This window comes from Lissotriton vulgaris, chromosome 10 (assembly GCF_964263255.1).
Source record: "Lissotriton vulgaris chromosome 10, aLisVul1.2, whole genome shotgun sequence".
In the NCBI taxonomy this organism is placed as follows: domain Eukaryota; kingdom Metazoa; phylum Chordata; class Amphibia; order Caudata; family Salamandridae; genus Lissotriton; species Lissotriton vulgaris.
The window spans coordinates 1020018455-1020027673 of record NC_141698.1 but is presented as its reverse complement, the minus strand read 5'-3'; positions in this window follow the sequence as shown (position 1 = coordinate 1020027673).

Here is a 9219-nt window from a genome sequence, read left to right as displayed (position 1 = left end):
GGTCCTTTATTACCTAGCCAGGTACACTCCCAGATTGATGGAGGCTTTGGTAAATAAGACACCACAATGCCCTCAGGAGTGTTTGTTTTTATCTAATGTGCACTGCAGCCTTTCTTTTTCAGGTCCAACCTCGCACAGTCACTACAGCCCTTTAGGGAAGATAACTGTGCGTGCCCAAGTACCACCCTATACTCCTGGCCACATCACTGCATACAATTTTGCAGGTGGGGTTCCCACAATGCAAGCTGCACTGTCACTGAATACTTATTTTATTTACATATATTTAAATAGTGTGCACCGGATGCCTGAATTGCTTCTAGGGGCAGAGAGAAAAGAGAAGGATGCAAGAAAGTGTGGAACATGTTCTTGAAGAGATGTGTTTCCAGCAGTTTTTTTGAAAGCGAGCAGGTTGTTTGCGTTGCACAGGTGTGGGTATTGGTAGGGGCAGGCAGCTACTTAGAAGAGACTTCTGGATTTGCCATTGGACTTGGGAATGCATAGGGAGTTCTGCACGTTGGAGTTTAGGAGTTAGGAGAGGGTGCATTCACAGTACACATATAGCTGCAGAGAACCGAAAGTGCACCGTGCATCACTACGAGGCATAAGTAGGGCTGTGAGCCAAAGGGTGTGCATCACGGTGGACTCGGGTGAACTCTGCATTTGACATCTCGCTCGGTCACGCCATCACCTACTCCAGGTCTGGTTCGACAACAATCAGAGCACGCACTTCAAGAGACCAATGGTGCGGACTGTCCAACGACGTCACGCCCCTGGAATACTTCACCACTTCATTTCCCCACGACCAGCACCAGGATTTGACACGTTGAGAATTCCCAAACCATATCCATATACACTCGAATATCTGTACATGCTTTTCGAGGGAAACAAGTGTCTACATTGTAATTAAACCAAATATACATAGCTTCATGTTTTTAAATAACTAAAAAAGCTAAGATATCTGTGTTTGTTGTAGGAAAAATGGCCAAATAAAATGCGGCAACTTTAAATTTCCATATTTGTGCAGCTAAATTTCCATTTTTGTGCCGCTAAATTTCCATTATTGTGCCGCTAAATTTGCGAATCCATGCCGCTATATCCTGGGGGGTCTGTACAATGGACACACATATCCCCCATGCATTCCTATAGGAGGGCAGGCCACTCTCAGGACAGGCACTCAGAGTGGGCACGCTCTTTACACTGGGCCACAGTGCTAAGATGCGCAGAGGCCTAAAATCACTACCACCATGCCAGGGGCTAAAGGCAAAAAGTCTAGTGGTGAACATTCCAAAAAGGCCCAAGTCCAACAGGTCCCCCCTATGGGAGGACCTGGGGAGGGGGTGGTTACACCCCTTCCCCTTTATCCAGTTTCGCACCAGAGCTGGGGCTGAGTGCCCCAGCAACTGGTTTGAACTTTGGAAATGAATGAGACACCTTGTGTGCCCCAGACAGTGTCTGAAAAGCATTCACTGAATGCGACCCACCCTGCCCCAATACACTAAAGCCTGTCTGAGGAGGTGAGGACGAGAAACCTATTGTCCAGGTCTCCCCTACCAGAGTTTTGTCCAGCAGCAGGAGGTCAGACCTGTGTCTGTGCCGCAGCATCCATTTTGTGATGCTGGGACTCTTTTAAACTATTACCGGGAAAGTAAGTGTTTACATGTCTTCTCCCTCTAGAAGGATGGAATGCTACCCCTGTCGCCAGAACTGGCAGGGGGGGGGGGTACTATTCCAAAGTGTTTGACACCAAACACAACATGTTTTGATAAAGCCAAACCAAAGTTTGCATTAACCGCAAGGATTATAATGCATTTAAGAGTATGTGGTATGGCCAGACCAGCTATAAAGAAGGGATATCGAAAGCTGCAGAGGGGATCAGCTCATGCTAGGGCACCCTCTCACACAAAACAAAGCACTCTGCCTTCAGGATTGTCAAAGCCTACCATAGGAGTAACGTATAGGTTTATATGTATATTTGTTTTTAAAGGTAGATATAGGTATCCTATGTCTCAGTAAGGGGTGCTTACACCACCTTACCCAGGCTGCAAGTGCAGACTTGTGGTGCCATTTTGGAAGGCTTCCCAGGGGTGGCATAATACATGCTTCAGCCCCTGGTAGACCTCTGGGGTACCTATGCCCTTGGTACCTAAGGTACCATATACTAGGGACTCACAAGGGTAACCCAGTAACCAATCTGGTGTGTACCTAATGTACAGGATATCAATTTAGAGAGAGAACAACTAGGCTGGGGGTCCTGATTAGCAGGGCCACAGCCAGACTAAAGTCGATAAACCAGTGAAGCACAGCAAAAAGTGGGGGTAAGCAAAGTAAGCAGATCCTACTCTCCTACACCATGCTCTATGTTTTAGTGGGCAGAAGAAAAACATGATTGACACAGCAGACCAATGAATAAATGGGGCTGACTGAAAGTTCATATAAGTAATTAGAACATTGGATTGTTGAGAGCTCTTTTGTATTATAATGCTATATATGCTGTGTTGAAATATATCCACTTATTGTATTAATGTTTTTTCATTGTTCCTGTGTTGCCCCTGCTCTAGCGGTAAGATTGGTTCCTCCTAGAACATTATGGGGCAGGTTTACAAGCCCCATGCGCCACTTTTGCGTCACTTTTAACATGGGAAAAGTGATGCAAAAGTGGCGCAAGTGGCTTGTAAATCTGCCCCTATGCTCGGGACGATTCCAAGCTGAGCGCCTGTTTATTGTGAGTGACGCAGACCAGCGAGAGGAATTAAATAAAGTGTCATTCTCATCAGAAGTTTGATGTTTGTTTAATTGCCTGCATTACAACTTTTTGACGACAAGTGCAAGGATCCGGTGCCTCCCGCTTTCAGCTTCGGCCGGGCTGCTGTCATTGTTGCTGGTCGGGTACGCAGAGGACAAGAACTGTTTGCAGAGTCTGGTCTCAGCGAGTTGAGTCTAATCGCAGTGAGGCGTAGTGTGTGTTTACGCGACGCTGCAATAGCACCGTGAGCAGACCCCTGGCACTGTGAGCATACCCCTGGCACTGTGAGCAGACCCCTGGCACTGTGAGCAGACCCCTGGCACTGTGAACAGACCCCAGGCACAGTGAGCAGACCCCTGGCGCTGTGAGCAGACCCCTGGCGCTGGGAGCAGACCCCTGGCACTGTGAGCAGACAGGCACCGTGAGCAGACCCCTGGCACTGTGAGCATACCCCAGGAGCTGTGAGCAGACCCCAGGCACTGTGAGCAGACCCCTGGCACTGTGAGCAGACCCCTGGCACTGTGAGAAGACCCCAGGCACTGTGAGCAGACCCCTGACACTGTGAGCAGACCCCTGGCGCTGTGAGCAGTTCCCTGGCCATGTGAGCAGACCCATAGCCCTGTGAGCAGACCCCTCGCACCGTGAGCAGACCCCTGGCACTGTGAACAGACCCCAGGCACTGTGAGCAGACCCCAGGCGCTGTGAGCAGACCCCTGGCGCTGTGAGCAGACCCCTGGCACTGTGAGCAGACAGGCACTGTGAGCAGACCCCTGGCACTGTGAGCAGACCCCAGGCGCTGTGAGTAGACCCCTGACACTGTGAGCAGACCCCTGGCATTGTGAGCAGTTCCCTGGCCATGTGAGCAGACCCATAGCACTGTGACCAGACCCCTGGCACCGTGAGCAGACCCCTGGCACCGTGAGCAGACCGCTGGTAATGCGAGGGGACCCACAGCACTGTGAGCGACTCCTGGCCATGTGAGCAGACCCCTGGAACTGTGAGCAGTCCCCTGGCACTGTGAGAAGACCCCAGGCACTGTGAGCAGACCCCTGACACTGTGAGCAGACCCCTGGCACTGTGAGCAGTTCCCTGGCCATGTGAGAAGACACCTGGCGCTGTCAGCAGACCCCCTGTTGATGCGATGAGACTCCTGGCCCTGTGAGCAGACACCTGGCGCTGCAAGCAGACCCCTGGTACTATGTGCTGACCCCAAGTACTGTGAGCAGACACCTGGCACTGTGAAAAGCATCCTTAAGTCTCGCACAGCTGAGCAGCCCCGGGGACAGGCTAGCGCCTTGATCATCTTATTAACAACACTCAGCATTATGTAATTGGGAAAACTTTGGCATATTTGAGCAAAACTTAGATTTGTATTGGGAGAAGCCTGGCATATGATGGCAGAGACCTGGTATATTAGAGATGCATTCATAATAGAATTTTAAGGGGCTATTAACTGTCAGAGGGAAAGTGATGAGCATTCAAACTGGGTGTAATTTCGAAAGGATTTTCGATGTCTTTTTCCAGAGGACATATTTTATCCGATACATGTTGCTTCGCCCTTGGCACACACTAATTTACCTGTTATGTGTCTGGGGTCTTTTAATTCTTACTGGGGTCAACCAAGTAACCCTAGAGCCTGGATTTAGAGACTCCGACATCTTCACTTTATTAGGGTGAGAGTGTGCCTCACCCAACACACCTGTGAAGTAGGAGCTAGATGTAGGTGCTCAGACGTTGAGTCAGAAACAAAGATCAGTGTTTGCTCCATAATCTCATTTTTCATTTTTCAATCTTTATTTCGACCATTTGGTCATAAAAGATACACATACATTAAAATCACGTAGATACTGCCACATTTGATAAAACATCAGTGCATAATTTTAAAATCAAAAACCAGACAATATTAACAATATTAAAAATTAAAACGATTCTACAATCTACCCAGCATTTTTTAAAAGACGATTACGCGTATGCCAAACATTTGTAAAGAATTTGGAAAGTGCAAAAACAATTGGGCCGGAAACATCACATTTTAAAATCCTGTACATAGGTGTATATTCCCTGCCACCCAAATTCTTAATCAAGGGCAGCAGCCAGTACTTTCTGGCTGCCTTGTATGCTGGGCAGAAAAAGATCACATGCAAATCATTTTCCTCTTTGTCAGTGCAAAGGGGACAGTACTTGGTTGAAGGGACTTGTGACCAGGTGCTAGAAAAGGAGCGTAAAGGCAATGTACCATATCTCCACTGGAGAAATAACTTTCTAGTGAGTATGGGATATATGGGATCAAAAGCCTTTTCAAATGTATAGATATCCTTACTTTGCAGGAATTTAGAAGAAAGGGACCCCTCTGTCTGGGTAGCTAAGGCCCTTACCCTTTTGTGTTCGTGATACAGATTCGCCAAAGATCTCTTGGAGATTCTTGGTGCTGTATTTGCTGGTTCGGTCCACAATTCGGGGAGCCCCAGATCTGTGCAAATTGACTGGATATTTTGGACCCAGGGAATACTAAGCGCCTTGGGGTGTTTTAATAATTCGACCAGTTCCGCCCTATAATCGGCAAGATCGTCACTGCTCCATAGCCTGCGCCAGAAGGCAATGGGTCTTAGACTTATCTCGTCGGCGAGAGGCCGTATCCCTAGATCAAGCCTCAAAGGGAGAAGTGGAGTGCTAGGGGGAAGTGAGGTAATTTGTCTTATAAACCTATTTTCCGTGGAAGACAGGTTCCGACATGGGATGTGGCCCCACAATTCAGCCCCATACAGGATCGCCCCCCTGGCCTGTGCCTTATATATCTGAATTAAGGCCCCCAATGGGCGATAGGTCGAACCGGTCATCATCCGGGAAATACCCCCGGTAATTTGTATTAGTTTAAGGTTAGCCCTGGTTTGATGGGTCCCCCAGGTCATATTTTCGTTCAGTGTCACGCCGAGATATTCAAACGTGGCTACTCTTTCCAGCCGCGCTGCTCCCAGTAGGGGATTCGGGCGCTGTTTGGGGCTTGGATTCAAAACCATATATTTGGTTTTTGTAGGATTGATTTCCAGCCCTCTATCCTGACAGAAGGCCACAAAGGCATCAAGTATCCTTTGGATGCCCATGGGTGTTTTAGATACCAACAGTGTGTCGTCCGCAAACATTATTGCGGGCACACTGTTGCCATTTAATTTGGTGGCATCTGTGTAGTCGGTGGCGTTTAGATGAGCGATTACCCCGTTGACGAAGAGGCAAAACAGGGTCGGCGCCAGCACACAGCCCTGTCTTACCCCTCTGCCCACGGGGAATCTATCAGTCAGCTCCCCCGACCTCCCACACCTCACCTGGGCATAATTGTTGTGGTGCAGCCTCTGCAAGGTCAATAAAATATCTGGTGGTACGCCCATCCCTGCCAGAATGACCCAGAGTTTTCCCCTGGGCACTAGGTCGAAGGCGGCTCGTAGGTCCACGAAAATCGTGTACAAACTACCACCCTCGAACCTCACTGTCCTCCAGTAGACCAGATTCAGTCTAAAGACCTGGTCCACAGTCGATAGCCCTTTCCTAAAGCCTGCCTGATATGGACTGAGGGCGCCTGCCTCCTCGATCCATTCCTGAAGCCTATTCAGGAGAACCCTGCCGAACAACTTCTGCGCTACATCTATCAGGCTAATCGGCCTGTAGTTGGCTGGGAGGAGGGGGGATCCCTTTTTAAAAATCGGGACCACCTCTGCCCCCAGCCAAGTACTGGGGATTTCCATCCCACCAAGGATACCATTAAAAAGAGCAGCGAGGTAAGGCGCCCAGACGGTGGGCTCCTGCTTGTACAGGTCTCTCGGTAGCCCATCCAGCCCAGGCGCCTTCCCCGAGGCCAGGCCTGAAATGGCAGCAGTGACCTCGCTCAGTGTTATTTGATCCGCCTGAGGGCCCTGCCTCTCTGGTTCAATTGGCACAGGAAGTTCTCCGGACTCAGCGCTATATAGAGACTGGAAGTGGGCCTGCCACACTCCAGGAGCTATGTTAGGCTCCACTGCTGAGTGTAAGCTCCCTGATCCCCCGTTTACCAATCTCCAAAACAGGCGTTGATCTTGCACTGCTAGGGCCTTTGTGAGTTCTTCCCACTGGTTTTCCTCCCATTCTATTTTGGCCTGGGCAAGAAGTTTCTTATAGGCTTGCCTACATTGCTTAAGGCGTTCCCCTCCTTTGCCCTCCTTAATTACTCCAAGGAGTTCTGTTTTGGCCCGTCTACAGGCTACATTGTACCATTGTGTTTTGCCTTGGCACCTCTCTCTTGGCTTTCGTACATTACGTGTAAAGTGGGGTGCCGCAACTTTTATAAGATCCTTATGGGCATCAAACAGTTTACTCCTTATATCTGTTTTATTTGCTACACTATCAAGGTCCCCAACAATTTCCAGGATGGGGGTGATCTCTGCATAAAGCAGTGGGAGTTTGTCCTTATTTGTGACCATATGCTCCCACCTAATTCTTCTCCTGCTGTTATCTATGAGGAGCGTGGGGTAATTCCCTTCTTCATGGGTCACTAGGCCCTGAGGTGCTGGATGAACAAGGTCTAACTCAAGGGCATTGTGGTCACTGTCCAGCCTGTCTGTTACCCTAAAATCCTGTATTGTTGACCACCTCGCTAGTTGGACCAGAACGTAGTCCAAGTGTGATTCTCTTCCCCGGCGATTGTAAGTATTTTTACCTGGTGTGTCTGAGTTAACTCGCCCATTACACGCTCTGAGTCCATACCTTAACGTAAGGGCAGTGATTTGCAACGCTAATGGGGTCCAAGCACTGTGAGAAGACCCCAGGCACTGTGAGCAGACCCCTGACACTGTGAGCAGACCCCTGGCACTGTGAGCAGTTCCCTGGCCATGTGAGAAGACACCTGGCGCTGTCAGCAGACCCCCTGTTGATGCGATGAGACTCCTGGCCCTGTGAGCAGACACCTGGCGCTGCAAGCAGACCCCTGGTACTATGTGCTGACCCCAAGTACTGTGAGCAGACACCTGGCACTGTGAGGAGCATCCTTAAGTCTCGCACAGCTGAGCAGCCCCGGGGACAGGCTAGCGCCTTGATCATCTTATTAACAACACTCAGCATTATGTAATTGGGAAAACTTTGGCATATTTGAGCAAAACTTAGATTTGTATTGGGAGAAGCCTGGCATATGATGGCAGAGACCTGGTATATTAGAGATGCATTCATAATAGAATTTTAAGGGGCTATTAACTGTCAGAGGGAAAGTGATGAGCATTCAAACTGGGTGTAATTTCGAAAGGATTTTCGATGTCTTTTTCCAGAGGACATATTTTATCCGATACATGTTGCTTCGCCCTTGGCACAGACTCCTTTACCTGTTATGTGTCTGGGGTCTTTTAATTCTAACTGGGGCCAACCAAGTAACCCTAGCGCCTGGATTTAGAGACTCCAACACATACACTTCATTGGGGTGAGATTGTGCCTCACCCAACACACCTGTGAAGTAGGAGCTAGATTTAGGTGCTCAGACGTTGAGTGAGAAACAAAGATCAGTGTTTGCTCCATAATCATATTTTTATTGTTGCTTTAATTGAATTGCTTTATTGTTTTATTTTATAAACAAATTACACAAATGCAATGTTTTCCCTTATGTGTAATTTTACACCATCTACAAGTATGCACGCACAAATGCCGTTGTGTAGACGAAATTCACAATTCACGAAGGTTTTCAGAGACTTGAAGCCTGTCTAACTCTCAACGCTTTGTTATGCAAGGCCGGAGCCTGCGGGCGCTGACTTATAAAGTGTTTTGTGAATCGGGCATCGAAGTCCACATTCAGAGGGATCTGTGCCATATGTTTGCTCTGTAGTGAGCTCTCACTGATGGGGGAGAACGTTCATGGTTGAGTGAGGGTCGTGCACAGTTCTCATGTAGAGATTCAGGCGGAGGCACTGTCTGCTCTGTGCTTCTGTTTGGTAAAGGCCCCCAGATGGTGCCCGCACTGCACTCTGATGCCAATAAAGGGAACCCAGAGTGTTCGCAAATAAGAACTCAGGACCGAATGAGAGTGAGCGGGCAGAACCAATCCAACCACAGCTGAGCTACAGCGCCAAGGTACGATTCAGTGAGCTACGTGTGTGAAATGAATCCTCAGGGGTGGTTGCGATCTGTCATTTGATGAACCAGAATCAAACTCTGCCCTTAGCGGGATTGGGGTCCACCACTCCACACTACACAAACTATAGCGCCTAGTCGGTTAAGTGCTATGAAGAGGATTTTTTGAGGATGTAAAATGGCTTTATTTAGCTTGTGAACTGGATGCAAGATTGAACTGATGGACTGATTTAGAAAAAAAAAAGGTAAATGACATAAGTTTAGACTTGAGTTTATTCATATACAAAATACAAAAAATAAATAAATACATTGATAATAAATAAAATACAGATGTTTTGAAAACCTTACCAATAGGATGTTGTACACATTGAAACAATCTCAAGAATGCAATAAAGAAC